The sequence below is a fragment of the Ascaphus truei genome, chromosome 1 (assembly GCF_040206685.1).
Source record: "Ascaphus truei isolate aAscTru1 chromosome 1, aAscTru1.hap1, whole genome shotgun sequence".
NCBI classification, from domain to species: Eukaryota; Metazoa; Chordata; class Amphibia; order Anura; family Ascaphidae; genus Ascaphus; species Ascaphus truei.
Window position 1 is genome coordinate 492,694,179 of NC_134483.1, and position 17,454 is coordinate 492,711,632.

Consider the following 17,454-nt stretch of genomic DNA (forward strand, 5'->3'; position numbering starts at 1 on the left):
GACCAAACTACCTTATGGAAGTGATCGCGTCCATGCGGCGTGCAGGCGGAAGTGGTAGAAATGATTTGAAACTGATTTCTTGGTGCGACAGGCTAGTCACATGAGCGGTTCGCCCAATGAGGGCGAACCAGCTCCGTGATGCCACTAGGCATGCCCCCCATGGCCCGTCCACCATGGCCAGGGAATGCACCCGTTTCACGTGGGTCACTTTCCAGCCTCCGCACACCTCCGCTCTGACGAAGGCACCATGGCCACAGCCTAAGAGATTAGAGTGAACAGCAGTGGATTTCAAAATCTGCCACCCCATGACACTTACATTTGCCGGCCGCCTCCTTTCTGCCGCTCTCCTCCTCCTTCCGATTCGCAGCATCAAATGATGCCACGGACGTCACCAAGCGTCTCACAGTGTCTCGTTTCCATGGTAATGCAATGTCATGATGTCATTTCATGCGGTGACATCACGTTGTCATGGCAACAAGAAGCTGTGTGCTGCCACGTTGGTGATGTCCATGGCGTCTTTGACGTTGCGAACCGGAAGGAGGTGGGCAGAAGAAAGGAGGCAACAAAGAGGCGCCCAGTATATGTATTGACTTCCCATCAGGCCCGAGAGCCCGGCAAATGTATATGGGGCGGACATTTTTGCCGCCCCAGAATTTTGACGTCGTAGGTCCTGCCCTAATGGGAAATCTGCCACTGAAAGTGAATTTGTGAGGTGTCTGGGCAGTGAGAGCAAGAAGGCAGTACTTTACAAAGCACATTTGCATTAAAGTGAAGATATTATTAAATTCATTTATATAGCATAATGAGACATGAATTCTGTAGCCTAGTTGAGCCCTATATATAATGTACCAAAAGCCTGCATGAGTTTATATTCCCATGTTTACCTTTTTCTCTGTGTTCTAAAATTTCCAGTGATAACTGTTACTTTCACCTTGATATTATGATTAAGGACACTGAAGTGTTGCCCTAACGGTGTTTTTGAATTTTATGATTCATTCTTTTTCTTACTGTTTGTCCTGTTTCAGCAATATAACATCCGCTATTAGACTACTGTGCGCATGTTATGAGGTATACAATATTGAATGAGGCACAGGTGAAGTATTCTAGAATGTTTTACAACCAATGTGTGTGTGGTATAGCTGTATAACATCTGCTATTAGAGTATTGTGTGCATGTTATGAGGTATACAATGTTGAATGAGGCACATGTGAAGTGTTCCAGAATGTTTTACAACCAATGTGTGTGTGGTATAGCTGTAGGTTTCCTGTCTGTGGTTAAAATATTTGAGCAGATCTCACACTTGTTGCACAGGGAAATATGCCATGATTCATGGCTTAGTAGAATGTTACCTGTAGATGTGAAAAGGTGGATTGGGAAGATTTAGTTCAATCTTTTATAGTTATTTGTAGATTATTAGCTCTTTTGCATAGGGCTTCCACTTGGGAATTATAGGTTACCACTAACGACATCCAGTTAAATTACTTTAATTCATATAAAACACAAAGTAATGCACTTACATAAGTATCTTTGTGCATTCAGACCACCCTGGGTCACAGCAGAGGAGCTAGGCAGACGACACTCCCATAAAAACAGCTTCAGATCCTGCTGCACGGCCAAAAAGCGGTCAATGGGCTGAGTAATGATGTCCAGCAGCAGTGAGTGAATACTCCCCAAAGTCTTTGTACTGCACAACTCCGACCTACGTGTTTCGACTGTCCATCTTCCTCAGGGGAGCTGGCGACGGAGTCAATTGTTTTGTTTTCGAGAGACTTTGCGTCGCCGTTGCAAGGCACTACTGTATAAGTGCAGCCCAAGGCTGATCCATATGTGAATTTTCACTTTATTCTAAATGGTTATTGCAAATATGTACATGAGTGTCTTGTTTAGACATATATTCTAATTTAATATCTATTCAAATTAAATTTTTAGCATCATTTCACTTATTTCAATTATCCATCACATTTATTTATTTATAAAATGTTTTACCCTGAAGTAATACATTGCGAGTTACCTCTCGTTTTCAAGTATGTCCTGGTCATAGAGTTAAGATGACAAATAATACATGATTATAAATACATAGTTACATACAGATGCAGCGGCCGTTATTTGAAAATATCACGGAGCCATTTTCGTATGAGCTGCTGTACTCCACACGGCCAATCATGCGATTGATTTGATTGAATATCATGGATCCCGATTTCTTAGGGTGCAATTCTGTGCTTTTCAGTGGCAGAAATGAATGAATTGTAATGTGTACAGTTCAGTACTGTGTCAATTTGCAGGTGTTTAAAAACCAGAACACTAAAATGCCATTTTCTGCACTCGATAAAACACGAGTCAACACGCGGTAATGACGCGCCAAGACATGGGTATTCCGAGATACACAACGCGTGATATGTTCCAATAACGGCCGCTGCATCTGTAAGTGAAAAGGGTATACATTATATACAAGACATTGCATGCACAGTTATAGATAATATATATTATAGGCGTATGCAACAGTTACAGACCAGATTCAAATGTGACACAAAAATAGGGGCGCATGGAAAGAAACAAAATCCCAGGTTATACACAATAATACTTTATATATTAAAAATGGGGAACAAATAACACTAAAAAGGTAAGGATCTAATTAGGATCAATTAGATCCTTACCTATTTAGTGTTATTTGTTCCCCATTTTTAATATATAAAGTATTATTGTATATTAACCTGGTCTTTTGTTTCTTTCCATGTGCCCCTATTTTTGTGTTTTTTTTGTGACTGGTCTTGCCCCGCTGATCACGGGAGATTGGGAGCAGCAGGGAAGAACAAAGTTTTAGGGAAATCCAAGGGAGAGAAGAGGGATAGCGCGCACTGTGTACTTTTTTCTGCAGATTAAAATGTGAGACCGCTTTAGTTTTGAAAGAACTTAGACTGGTGATGGCTGTGAGAGTCTCCGGTAGATTGTTCCAGTTTTTGGGTGCACGGTAAGAGAAGGAGGAGCGGCCAGATGCTTTGTTGAGCCTTGGGACCATGAACAGTCTTTTGGAGTCAGATCTCATATAAGTGCTTCATGTGGTAGGGGCGAGGAGCTTGTTCAGAAAGACGGGTAGCTTGCCCAGAAAGTATTTGAAGGCAAGACAGGAGAGATCAACTTTGTCCCTAGGCTCAAGTGGTGACCAATAAAGTTATTTGAGCATTTCGCAGTGATGTGTTGTAGTTGCATTGGAGAACAAAACAGCATATTGAATTGTAGAGGGAATCAAGTTTGCAAGGTGGGTTTAGGGTGCCGAGCCGTATACAGGCATACCCCGGTTTAAGGATACTCACTTTAAGTACACTCGCGAGTAAGTACATATCGCTCAACAGACAAACGGAATCGCACGCATGCGCCTGTCAGCACGTCCTGAACAGCAATACCGGCTCCCTACCTGTACCGAAGCTGTGCGCAAGCGAGGAGACCAAAGAGCCTGTTACAAATGCATTATTTACAGCAGTTATGCACATATATAACGATTGCATTACTGTACATGCATCGATAAGTGAGAAACAGGTAGTGCTTCACTTTAAGTACATTTTCACTTTACATACATGCTCCGGCCCCATTGCGTACGTTAATGCGGGGTATGCCTGTACTGTAATAATATAGCTGTCTACTATGATAATATAGTGTGCAACACCCTGAGGTTTTCTTTCCCTCTTCTCTCTAGTTACAATTTGTATCTGTGTCAGAAATTTGAGTCTTTTTGTATTTATGTTGCCTCGATATGAGTCCTGACCTTATTAGAGCTCCTTACTAGGCTGTTTAATAGCCAGTATATTAAGGTCTAGAGAGCATTCGTTCAGTATGCTAATCCACTGGATTGTAATTTTTTTGTAACAATATTTTTTTCTGATAATTCTCTGTAAATTTCAGATTTATAATTATACATACACAATCTTACCCTGCTCAAACCCAGACCCACAATAGTATATATTTATGTGTGTCTATTGGAGTGCTACTGGGAAAGTATTCAAGTATACAAAAATAAACAAAGAAACCCCAATGAGCATCCATATGACAAATGATTTAGTACATTACTATATTTTTTTCTATACTAGTTCTTCTCACAAGTATGGATCATTTAGTTCAATTTTTTTGCATAAACATTTCAAGCCTTAACCACGTCAAGATAGACTCAATCAGCAGGTCATACACTGGCTATTTTACACTGCGCCTTTGTATTTCTTCCACTGGAAAGAGGAAACAAATCAATAATATAGCCAAAAGCATGGAATGCATGACATTTATGCAGTGCCTAAGGGTTAAAATGTAGGAACACTATATGAGTCTCTACTTTATAATCAACAAAATTCTGTATAATTTATACCTTCCCTTTGTTAGCCGGTGATATGGTTATATCTTTATTGTGACTCGGTCGGTGGAGGACCCTGAATCCAGATCTCTGTAACTTTTGACATTTTCATTTGTGTGATTTGAATGTAGGTCAGTGTCATCTCTAAGGAGTCACATACAGTACATGTGGTGACTGATAAATTAATGAAAACTGGGTCAAAAGTACTCTTAGGGTGAAAGGGTGTAGGGTCCATCCTTACTGTAGATAGAACATAGGGTCAGTAAGCTGCTTCAATAGAAAATATTTATTTGCCTGTGCAGTTTATATAACATTACCTGCCAGTCAAAGGGGTCTTGTTTACAAGTGGGCACATATGACATGGCCTTACTCATTAGTGTACAGATGCAGTGGCAGTTATTGGAACATTTCACAGAGCCATTTTCGTGAAGTCTGCTGTATTACATGCGGCATTTACTCGTTATTCTTTCGTGAACGCTGCCGTGAGTGCCGCCAGTCGCACCAGTCACACCGGTGTTTACCGCTGTTGATTTCTATGAATTACCTGGATTCTGATTTCCTTGGGTGCAGTTCTTCGCGTATCCGTAAGCTCTAAAACACAATGCTGTTGGCTTTTTTCTACATTGTTATCCCTGCACAATTGCTGAATGGGCACCATGTCAACTCCGTACATGAATACCAAACCTGACTGTAGTTATGCATTTTTTATATTTTCTGCAATTAATGCTGGAACAGATAAGAAGGCAACTTTAGCAGAAATATATGAATATTTCATTTCGAACTATGATTTTTTCACATTTTCACCTAAAGTTCGTGGGTGGAAGCATTCGGTAAGCAAACCTTAACGAATGATGATTGCTTTTTTCTCACTGCCCCTCCTCCGGGAGATAGAAGAGGATATTGGTCTGTTATTCCACATTTTTACAGTTTGTTTGCTCATTGCAACTACAACAGAAGAAAGGTCGGGTTTAATCAATGTAAGATTCGTCTTTCCCGATCAGCCATGTACAGTACCAGCCAATGTACCAGCATCGGCTTACAATAACGGTCCGATCGTCAGTGAAAACCTGGTGAACTGCAATCCTTGCTATCTAGCCTCCCAGATTACCAGACAGATAATCAGCCTGATTTCCAACCACATTACCAGCCTGAGTGCCGACATGATTACCAGCTTCAGCAGCTTCAGCAGGCACCTGTCAACTATAATGCTGTCAACTATAATGCAGACTACAGAAGTGACCCCAACTTGTACGCACAATACACCTATGACATTGGTTCATCTCTACCAAGTTGGCAAAGTTTATAATGAAGGTAAATATAATGTACTACAGTACAATATACTGTTTTACACTATACAGTACAGTATTACATTTAATTCCCAATGACACTACAGTAGTGTACTGTATGCCTGCCATACATATAGTACAGTACTGTACAGTATTAATGCTTGTACTCATGAACACTATAGCGCGACTTGATACATGCGCAATACCGGGAATAATAGCATAATTTATTTTCCAGAAAATAAACTTTGACATCCAAATATAAGGAGGAAGTTTGATGGATCTCTAATATTGCTTTTTTAAAACATTGCTTTTTTACCTTTACTACTTTGCCACGCTATTATTTTGGACAACACACTATGCACTGTACAGTACTGTATACTGTATGATCGATTCAAATTAATGTGACAATGTAATTTTTATTGAGAAGGAGATAATACGTGAGCTTTATACAAAACATTATACAGTATGATGCTACTGTATGTTTTCATATTCATTACATTTTTACATTGTTATCATCACTACTGTTTTATTTTATAAATTATGTTGCATTTTGCAGTATAATTACAGTAGACTTGCATTTGTAATTAATTATGTTAAGAAACCACAAAATAAATATTAATAGCTTTTATTCTATATTTATTGTTCAATACTTTCAACTTTTGCTAGGCTTGCTCTGCTTTTCATACTGTTTGTCGAAATATTACACTCACACAGACAAAGACAGACAAATGTAGTTGCAAAAGGCATTCCAGTCATTATCCTTAACTCCCCCAGGCCATTGTAGCTTCCTTAAAAAAACAAAGACACATTAACTTTGAGCCTTGGATTCTTGGCTGAACAAAGTTGCTGTTGTTCCACCTTCCCCCCTCACAAAGAATGTCTTGCAAAAGCGCATTCAACTGCTTATCGACACCTCCCCCAGAGGGATTCATTATGTTTAAGGCTGTGATGTACTGTGCCTGGTTTCACACGCATGTGCACGGGCGATAAGTCCTTCAGTGGGATTTGCCAAGAATGACTTCACAGCAAATGTGAATTTCAAGTAGTCTGAAAAAAAAGGCATACTTTATTCTTCTTCTTTTTTTCTCAACAAGGGCATACAGTAATACAGTAAATGCGTGTTTTCAAGAAAACATTATGTGATGCATGGTTTTAAAATTTTATCAATATTTACATTCTAAAAATCACTTACTTTTTATTTCTACAGTGTATACACTGTATGAGGTGGCATACTCAAATTGTTTTTTTGGGGGTTTATACTGTAATATTGAAAACCTTCACATATTGATATGCTTGGTCTGCTTTTTTAGCCCCATAAAAAATTACTATCCTATTTAAGTCTTCCTTCTCTACAGGGAGACCTAGTGTTGACGCAATATCCTTAATCAGCCTTTATATCCATTCCATGTTAAAGCTGGCAGACTCATCCTTTGCCTCCTCTTCATCTGGTAAGGAATGTAAATACCTATCTGATGTGTATTCTACTGTATATCAGTGTGGCAGGACGGCCTGTAGCCGAGGCCAGGCAATAGTCCAGACGTGTAGTTTCAGGTTAACGAAAATGTTGAGTGGCTTTATTTCTCCACAGCATAACATAACATGTGGGCACACTGTCCCTTTAAGGCATCACCAAACCATAACAAAACAAACCTGCTCCACATTGAGAGAACTGACTAACACTCCAGGCATGGATGACTTGAACTCTGAGAATAATTCTCCCATCTGTGCTCACGCATCTTTCAGCGCAGATTTCCTTATGCATAGTGAGCATAATTTCCCTGTATGACCCCCAGGCAGCCTTTTGTTAAAACCCTCACAACTGAGATGCTTAGATTTGGTAGTAAATGTCTTAGGCTTAACTACTGAGTCCTCTTCTAAGGGCTCAGGATTATTACCAATTGGGGATAAAGGGGCTAACGTAGACATGAGAGAACCCTTACAGTTAGCAGATGTAATAGAGAAAGAGACCAAATAGAGACATCACAAGTCCAAGAGGAGAATAGGATAAAAGCTAAAAATGGAGATCTCTATAAGAGCCGAACTTTTTAGCTTCCCTTTTCTAAACCACTGCACCTCCAACCATGTGGGGAAGAGAAAAAATTTGTTTTGACTCCTCATTGGTCAGTATTACAGGTTGCCACATATGCGACTGGTGCCAAGGCATCATTGTGAGGGCAGAAACCCTGCTTCATAACTAGCAGAAGTTGGCCATGATGAAACGCGGCCCTGCTCCTGGGATTGTTTGATGGCCCTGCGCGAGTACCCATGGAGGTAGAAGAACTTCATAATAGGTAGGGAAGGCTTTTGTCATTGGAGGAGGGGAGGAGGAGACCTGCCCCTGGCACCCTGTGCTGAAGGCTTCATCTGCAGTGGCCCTTTCTGCCAGGGATCAACTCCAGATTGAGGTCAGCGGTTCCAGGGTAGGATCACAGTAGCAGGAGGCTGGCCTGTAGATAATGCCTTCACCATAGGAGACCAGGAGCGGCGTGAGAGTGGCTCCACAGGAAAGAAACAAAATTCATTTATGTCCACATCCAGTGTAGAACAACTGATCTATAACCAACAGAAGAGAGCTGATATAGCATCTGAATCTTTAAAAATGTGTTTCCTACCTCAGCTGGAAGGAGCATTTCCCTCATGTCATGCGCTGACATGGAGGGATTCCCTTTGTAGTAGGCGTCGCCCCCTTATTGTTTAAGTGAACTATTAAACCCAGAAACCTTAACAAATCAGGATCATTGTTGTGTGCCACTCTAGTGTTCTACAAATTTTAATACAGCATCACCTTAAGCAATATGCTACATTTTTCAACCACTTAATTTCTTAAGGGCCTAATAGTCTTTGTCACACAAATCATATTACATGGCATTGAAAAAAATAAACTACAAAATATGTCTGATAAGACAAGTAGCCCGATGTTCAACACTGAAATGAGAGTGATGTGGTACGAGATACAAGTATAGTATACAGTGTTATGACTCCGCAAACTTCTGTGATTTCAAGCAATTGGAATGATTGTGTTTTAAGGAATAAGTAACCCAGTACTGTTAACAATAATGAGATTTATTAATTCACCAGTGTCACTGGAGAAAAATAGCTAATTAGCCTACAGTTCTGCATTAATTAATTTAACCATTTCAATCACCCACAGTGAGCAAATTATCCCATACTGTAGATCACATAGAAACACAGAGTATAATGATAACCTGGATTGTTATCCCAGACCAATTTACTGTAGAAACATATATTGAGGACTACTTACATACACAAAAGTGGGGCAAATAGCTTAAAAATATTCTTATTTGGAGGCGCATGCGCGACGGCAAGGAGCATGGTCGCATAGGTTAGGAGCTCCGTGCCTCGCTTTACAGAAAACGGTAGCTGAAAACTAACAAAAGCACCAAATCTACTGCCAGTTACTATAAATAAAGCACCTATTGTCCCAGGATGTCCAGGAAAGGCCCCAAGGTGGTTAAAAAGAAAGGATTGCCAGAATACTTCGGCCGTGCAGGGACGAGTGGAGCGGGAGGGGAAATGGCGCCTCATTCAAATGCCGGGTCGGTGACAGAGCCTGACTGCGAAGAGGATGAGCGGGACAACCCGGCGCTATGACCAGTCAGACAATGTGACTTTGATAGATTATACACCGATCTAAAGACACTATTCCAGGCAGAGATTAAAGACCTGAAGAAAGAGGTGTCCGGCCTTGGGGAGAGGACAAATACTCTGGAGAATAAAATGGACCACTCGTTCAGAGCGATCAAAAGGCAAGATCGGAAATACACAGATCTGCAAGATCAGATAAATGAATTACGGGAGCGCCAGGAGGACTCGGTGAACAGGGACAGGCGTAATAACCTCCGGATTAGAGGAGTCCCTGAATCTGTCCTGGACTGCGATGAGTTCATTGCAAAATGGCTGGAGGCTCTGCTCACCGACACCCCAAAATATCACCTGGTGATGGACAGGTGCCACAGGGCCCTAAGAGCTAAACCGCTCCAGAACGAGCAGCCCAGGGATATAGTACTCCGGTTGCACCATTACAGAACAAAGGAGGCTATCCTACATAAAACCAGACCCTTACATGTTGTGGAGCACGAGGGCACAAGGCTGTCCATCTTCCAGGACCTGTCCCCTGTGACACTGGCCCGCCGCAGATCCCTGCTACCGGTCACGAAGACCCTGAGGGAGAAGGGGGTCAGGTACAGGTGGACCTTCCCCTTCGGCCTCCAGGTTGCGAGAGGAGGCAGGGCGTTCACAATAAGGGAGTCGGAAGAGGGGCCAGCCTTCCTCCATAAGCTGGGCCTGGGTGAGGCCCCTACTGCCTCTGACCCAGCCAGCCCACTTCCAGAGCCCATATGGGAACAACGTACTAAGTCCCCCAGGGCGCAGAGGGACAAAGAATGATTCAAAGATACCGACACGTTAAAGTTGCGGCAGTAGTTGATTGACTTAAGTTAAGCTGCTGAAAAGTTGTTCACAGGTCCCAGAGGATCAGCGCCACAGACAGGCTCCCACCCCCCAAAGGGAGAGAATTGAGCTCCAAACACTTGAATGCGACTGTCCACAGCAGCGGGTCACAGAAGACACCAGACGATAAAGTAAAAAAAAAAAAAAAAAAAACATTCAATAAACTTTTGGCCTACCTTTTCCATGAAAGCCCCCCCACACGCAAGATGGCGAGGATGCCTGAGATGGCGGGAATCCACGGTGAGGCGCAGGAGCCGGAAGGGAACAAAGAGCGGGAAGTAGGAGCAGGTGCCCATACCTCCGCACTGGTGAGAAGCGCGATCCAAAATGGCGGCTGCCCGGAAGCGCGTCACCAGATGGAACTGGAAGGAGCGACGCCATCTTGGAGGTGGCGCGGAGCCAGCCCCCGCCGTCGCAGACAGATGACGTCAACGCCACGGACGGTGCTAGACGGAAGCCCCGAGAGGTGGCTACGAGGTGCCGGACCGACAACCCTGGCGAGCAGAGGACACCATGTAAGGCGGAGGCGGGAGATTAAAAAAATTAAGCGGCACGGAAGCGGAGACAGAGAGAAGAGGGGGGCCGCCGCGCATAGAGGATAGGAACAGAGGGGAAGAGGAGGACGCGGTAATAGCATGAGGGTAGGGTAGGTGAGTGAGGGCTAAGCAGGAAGTCGAGGAGTATAGAAAGGGAAAGCAAGGTGAAAGAACGGCAGCAGGGTGTAAGGTAAGAGAGGGGGAGAGGGGGCAAGTTGTAAGTGCGAAGAAGGATAAGAGAAAGTGTTAGTGAAGGAGAGTGTAAGTGAGCGGAGACCGTGGAGAGGAGTAGACACAGGTTACTTAAGCAAAGAAGAAGGCAAGTTGGGAAGAACGGAGGGAGGAGAGAGTGGTGACTGGTAGAAGTGGGAAGGGGGGAAGTGATAGTAGGATGAGAAGAAGGTGACGGGGAAGGGTTAGACTGCGGAAAGTACAAGGTTTGGGAGAGATGGTGAGTTGTAGAGCAAGTGAAGGTAGGAAGTGAGCTAGAGAGATAGTGGAGGTTAACACGAGAAGGGAATGAGGGAGAAGTGAAGGGCATCAGGAGGGGGAGGTCGGGTAGAGAGAGGAGACAGAAGGGAGAGAGTGAGTCCTGTAGTAGATACAACACTAATAAAAACAAGGGGAAGAAACGGGTCTCGAGTTGGTATTGCGCTGGGGAATCTGGGCTACGGGGGCAGCCACTAGTAGTTAGTTAGGTTCCGTTAATATAAATAAGGGACGAGCGAGGCAGGAGTGGTAGGAGGTGACCTGCTTCAAAGTCCGCATGGGCCACATGCTAGGGGGGAGGAGGGTGGTTCTCCTGGGCCCTAGTGAAGCCCTTTGGGTCAGGACTCTGGGGGAGGGTGGCACCCACCCCAAGTTATTCCCGGACTGCTGGAGAGGAGTTCAGGTACCCAAAGGCGTTGACCTCGACGAGATGGTTACCTCGTCAAGACGTCGAGAAATGATATGTTCCAGTATATGTTGTGTGTTGTCTTTGTATCCCCCGGTTTCCCCTTTTGTGTGCCCCCCTTCTTTGTTTCCTTAGGTGAGAGGGAGATGTGCTGTTCTATAAGGAAGAGAAGAGGCTCCAGAGTTGGACCCGCCACGCCGGACAGGAAAAGATTACGGCAGTCAGGACGACACACATGCTTCAATGAGTAAGGAACTCAGGCTAATATCCCACAACGTCAAAGGATTCAACAGCCCGGCAAAGCGTAGAGTCGCCTTCAGGGATTATAAACGTAAGGGGGCAGAAATTTTATTTTTGCAAGAAACACACTTCTCACAGGGCAACTGTCCCAAGTTCCTTGATAAAGATTATAGGGTACACCTCCTGTCCTCCGCAAAGGTTAAAAACGAGGGGTGGCCATATTAATCCATAATCGTATACCATTCGTACCCGATAAGACATTTACTGACAGGGAGGGTAGGTTCCTCATCGTGCAGGGAGCAATACGTGGATTCACTATCACACTAGCAACGATATACGCCCTTAACGAAAAGGCCACAGACTTCTTTGACAAATTCTTCGGGAAACTTAGCAAAGTGGCACGAGGGAATATTATCGTAGCAGGAAACCTGAATAGGGCACTGAATGAGGACCTTGACAGATGCTCGACCACTAACGCAACACACAGACTTGACGTACTAACAATTAAAAAGGGTTTAAGAGACTGCCAACTACTCGACATATGGAGGGAACAACACCAGGGAATGAGGGAATATACCTTCTACTCACACCCGCATGACAGCTATAGCAGGATAGATTACTTCCTTGTGTCTAATAGAATGGTCCCCGGGGTCTCTTGTTCCGAGATCCATGATATTTCATGGTCTGACCATGCATCAATCGAGCTGCGATGCACACTAATACCACTAGACAGACCTGGAGCGAATTGGAAATTGAATGAGATCTTGTTGAAAATCCCAGCTATACAGATGGAAATAGGGGATAAGCTCAAACAATATTTCGAGGAGAATGAGGGGAGTGTGACAGCATAATCCACGCTGTGGGAGGCCCATAAGGCTACCCTCAGGGGGGTACTAATGAATCTGGCCGCTAAAAGGAAAAGGGAAAGAGAGAAAAAGATCCAAGACCTAGAAAAACAGCTAGCGGAGCTCTCTTCCTTACACAAAATAAACAAGAGTGACCACATGCTGAAACAAGTATTAGACACCAAAACTAGACTTAATCTCCTCCTTTCCGCCCAGGCTGAGAAGGAAATGGCCTGGTCTCAGCGAAAATGTTATGAAAAAGCAAACAAGCCTGACACACTACTTGCCAATAAGCTAAAAAATAAGCTTCCAAATTATCACATTCACGCAATTCGAAACCACGAAGGCGACCTTACCTCCATTCCTGGGAAAATTGTAGAAGAGTTCAAAAAATATTATGAAAAATTATACAATGGAGATAAGGTGACCCACAATCCGAGAACAAGAGAGTCGTTAAAGACCTTCCTAAAAGAGGCGAACCTACCAATCTTGGAGAGATGCGACAAGGAGGCACTCCAATCGGACTTCACGATGGAGGAGCCCTCTGGGGTCATCAAGGCACTAAAACCTGCCAAAGCCCCAGGGCCAGATGGCTTCTCAAACTTATATTACAAGAAGTATATTAAGATACTAGCCCCCCATATGTTAAAGCTATTCAACGGAATTCAAGCAGGGGCCTCCTTCCCAGCACAAATGCTACAAGCCTCAATCTCTGTGATCCACAAACCCGGAAAGGACCCGGCAGACTGTAAGAGCTACCGGCCCATTTCACTGATTAATTCGTACATTAAAATATACTCCAAACTTATAGCCAACAGGGTGGGTAGAGTCCTTCCCGGGTTAATACATACGGATCAGGTGGGGTTTATCGGAGGTAGGCAAGCGGCAGATAACACCAGGAGAATTATTGACCTGATTGATCTGGCCCAAAAGAAAAACATACATTCCATGGTGTTGTCTGGACGCTGAGAAAGCCTTCGATAGGATAGATTGGCCCTACCTAACAGAAACATTGAGAGCGTTTGGCTTTGAGGGACGCCTCCTGCAGGCCATCCTAGCGCTCTACAAGAACCCTACAGCAAGAGTGAGACACCAGGGTTTCCCCTCAGAACAATTCGAAATCAAAAGCGGAACGAGTCAGGGGTGCCCGCTGTCGCCGCTGCTGTTCGCCTTGTGCATAGAGCCCTTAGCGGCACACATTAGAAATAACCCGGATATTTCTGGAATCCCAGTTGGAGACCAGATGCACAAAGCCGCTCTATACGCTGATGACGTCATTCTTACATTAGCCAAACCTCTCACATCTCTCCCAAACGTATTCAACATCCTGGGTAAATTTAACCAAATCTCGAGGTTTAAGATCAATCAGTCTAAATCCGAAGCCCTCAATATCAACTTACCAAAAGAAGTAGAAAAGCAGATTGACCTCAATTTTAATTTCAAATGGCAATCCTCCGCTATCAAATATTTAGGGGTTTATCTCACGAGGGACTACAAAACATTATATAAAGCAAACTTTCCCAGGGTAATTAAGACACTGGGGGAGGATCTCAGGACCTGGATGAAGGGGAGCATTTCATGGATTGGGAGGATACATCTCGTGAAAATGAACCTCCTCCCAAAGATGTTATATCTTTTCCAGAGTCTCCCCATCCCTTTGGTACAGACTGACATCCTCTCCCTCCAGTCACAAATAATGAAATTTATTTGGAATAAGAAAAATCCAAGAATTGCTAAGGGTATTTTAAAGCGTCCCACCATAAGAGGAGGTTCAGCGGTGCCTTGCTTGCAGGCTTACTACAAAGCAGCCCAATTAGGGCAGATTCTCCAATGGCACACAGACCCAAGCTTACGGAGATGGGTAGAGTTGGAGAGGAACTGTTGTGCACCGATTGAACGCCAAAACTTAATCTGGCTACCCAAAAGAGGGGTATGCAAGATGGAACTGCCGCTAAAGCCTAAGCCTAAATTTAGTTGTCAGTTGACCACTAAAGAGTCATTCATGACGCCAATTGTGGGCAATCCAGACTTCGCTCCGGGTCTGAATAGCAAAAACCTCTTAAATTGGATTCAAAAGGGGATAACCCGTCTTAAAGATCTGGAGGGTAGAACGACCATACAAACCTTTGAACAAATCAAATCCACTAAAGCTATCCCAAACAGCGAATTCTTTAGATACCTCCAGATCACAGATTTTTATAATAAAACGCCAATCAGACCGGCACGAACTAATTTTGAGCAGCTGTGTTCTAGAGGTACGGACACAAGGGGACTTACATCTACAATGTACAGGGTAGTGATCTGCCCGACAACGCCCAACGAGAACAGACTGTGCTACATTAGACACTGGGAAGAGGACTTAGGGGAGACACTAGAAGACGAAGAGTGGGACAGAATTATTCAGGCAGCTGCAAAAAGTTCAATCTGCACCACATTAAAGGAGAACGCATATAAAGTCCTTATGCAGTGGTATTACACCCCAACCCACTTAGCTAAATTTGTGAGAGGCTACTCCCCACGTTGCCCTAAACAATGTGAGGAGGTGGCAGATCTACGACATATGCTGTGTTCTTGTACAAGGGTGGCCCCTATTTGGGAACAGATTAGAGACTGGATTCAGTGGATTCTTGGTTTGGAGATCCCCCTGGACCCGTGGGTGTTCCTTCTGGGCAGGCGGATCCGGGGCTTGTCAAATGCAGCGCATAAATTGATCGCGCATTTTGCAACAGCCACAAGATGCGAGATTGCAGCATTATGGAAGCAACAAGAAATCCCTAATATCCCTAAGATCAGAAACAGGATTTGGCATGTCTGCAGGATGGAACAATTAACAAGTTTGGTTAATGACTCCGGCACAAACTACCTAAAAGTCTGGGCACCATGGTTGGCCCAGTTAGACATCCCAGGGGTGGATGCCGCCACGATTTTGCATTAATAAAATTAGATGCGTTCTCCTTTGAAGGTCGGATATGCGACGTGACGTAGCGACGTACTGGTAGTAGACAGCCCCACGGGTTAAGACTAGGAATGAGGACACAAAGGCAGGTCCTGCCCCAGAAAACAAACCCAGTCAGCACCTGCCAAGGCGGCACAAAGACTGCAACGAACAAAGAAGCTTGAAGCCTCCTCCTCTCTCCCTTCGCCCCTCCCCCCCCCTCACCCCCCTCCCTCCCCACCCTGGTTCCCTTGTCTGGTTCGTCTCATCTTGTTTGTGATGTCGTTGGTTGATGAGTGTTAGTGATGAACAAAAGTGCGTGTTTTTGTAACTGGAAGTGATACAATGGGCTGTGAAACAATGTTTGCACTTGTAATTCCAATAAAAATTTAAGTGGAAAAAAATAAAAAAATAAAAATATTCCTATTTTGTCTGACTTTTGCCAAACGCATCTACTCTGCACCAACAGCATCTTAATCATGTGCAAAAGGAATTTGATTTATACAGATTTAAAGATCATACAGTTAGCTATTTGAGTGGTGAAAGAAGGACAGCACCTGAGTGCAACCGGTCTTTAGGATCTCAAACAGGTGATTGCTTGCTTCAGTGATCACATGGTCACAGGCAGGCCCCCCGGGACGTAAACACTCCATTGCAGCGGTTAACGTTCTATCCCCTTTACAAAATAGAATTTCTAGCATGACATACCTTGTATGTCAGGGGCGCTCAACCCCCATCCTCAAGACCCCCAAACAAGTCCGTTTTTCAGGATATCCTTGCTTAAGCACATGTGCACATTCAATGACTCTGTCTTGAGCCACCTGTGCTGAAGCTGGGATATCCTGAAAACCTGACTTTTTGGGGGGTTTTGAGAACAGGAGTTGAGAACCCTTTCTGTACATCATATGGCCCCTAGAGTGCTGGCCCTTTTGAGGCTCAGGGTATATCATAGGGTACTCAAAAGGTTGACACCAATTCATAGTAAATGATTGGCATGTTTTTGCTTACTAATGTAACAAACTGTTCCACGTTTTGTTGAATAAAGCCCCGATAACAGCTTTGATTAAATATTTTTACATTTGTTGTTGTAACAAACAATTTACAATGAAACCATTTGTTTCTCTATAAAGATAACCATATTGCAACCGTAAATAATACAATCAAATTAAATAACACTTCTGTAACTAATTGCTGACATTGTAAAGACACATAAGGGGCCAACATATTGCATTTGTGGTTTCTTTCCAGCGATCACTGAAGGTTTAGGACACAAATGCAGAAATCAATGCTCACTTTCCTATGTTGCACCTGCTGTTACACTTCATAGAAGCACACTGCACTGAAACCTCAGGGCTAAGTCACTTTGTACAAACAGAAATACAAATAATCTTATATCCGCCATCTACACATTATACTTGCAAAATGGCTCTTATATACATAGTTCCAGACCACTTCTATATAATTTCCACCAATATTAAGGACAAAAAGACATTTTATAAGAGCAAAACAACTCTATACCTACTATTAGTCTCTTCAAAAGGTCTTCACAATAAAAAACAGAGAAACACAAATAAAATAGAAATTGTATCAATTAACCAGACTGTTCTCTCTAAGCAAAAACGTGTTGCGTGGAAGTGTCAGGTTATGTGAAGAGGCTCTAAAGGAAACAGAAAACATTACCAGAATGTAGTCTATAAACAGAAATGTGATTTCCACTAGCCAACTCCTTGGCTTTGGATTGGCTAATGGAAATCACATTTCGGTTTATTGTTTACACAGGGCCACCAATTGCTTAGGTCTTCCCAGCGCTCTCCCCCTCTCCCTGTCAGTGACCCTGTGTATACAGTACTATCTCTGTAAAGCACTCTATAAAGCACTAATGCTATGTAGAACAAATACAAGAAAATAACT

At 43.5% G+C, this 17,454-nt stretch overlaps 1 protein-coding gene across 1 annotated transcript in view; it reads left to right on the forward strand.

The window, feature by feature from the left end:
• Nucleotides 1-17,454, forward strand: part of KCNIP4 (potassium voltage-gated channel interacting protein 4) — a 591,667-nt gene that overhangs the window by 118,332 nt on the left and 455,881 nt on the right. The window lies entirely within an intron of this gene.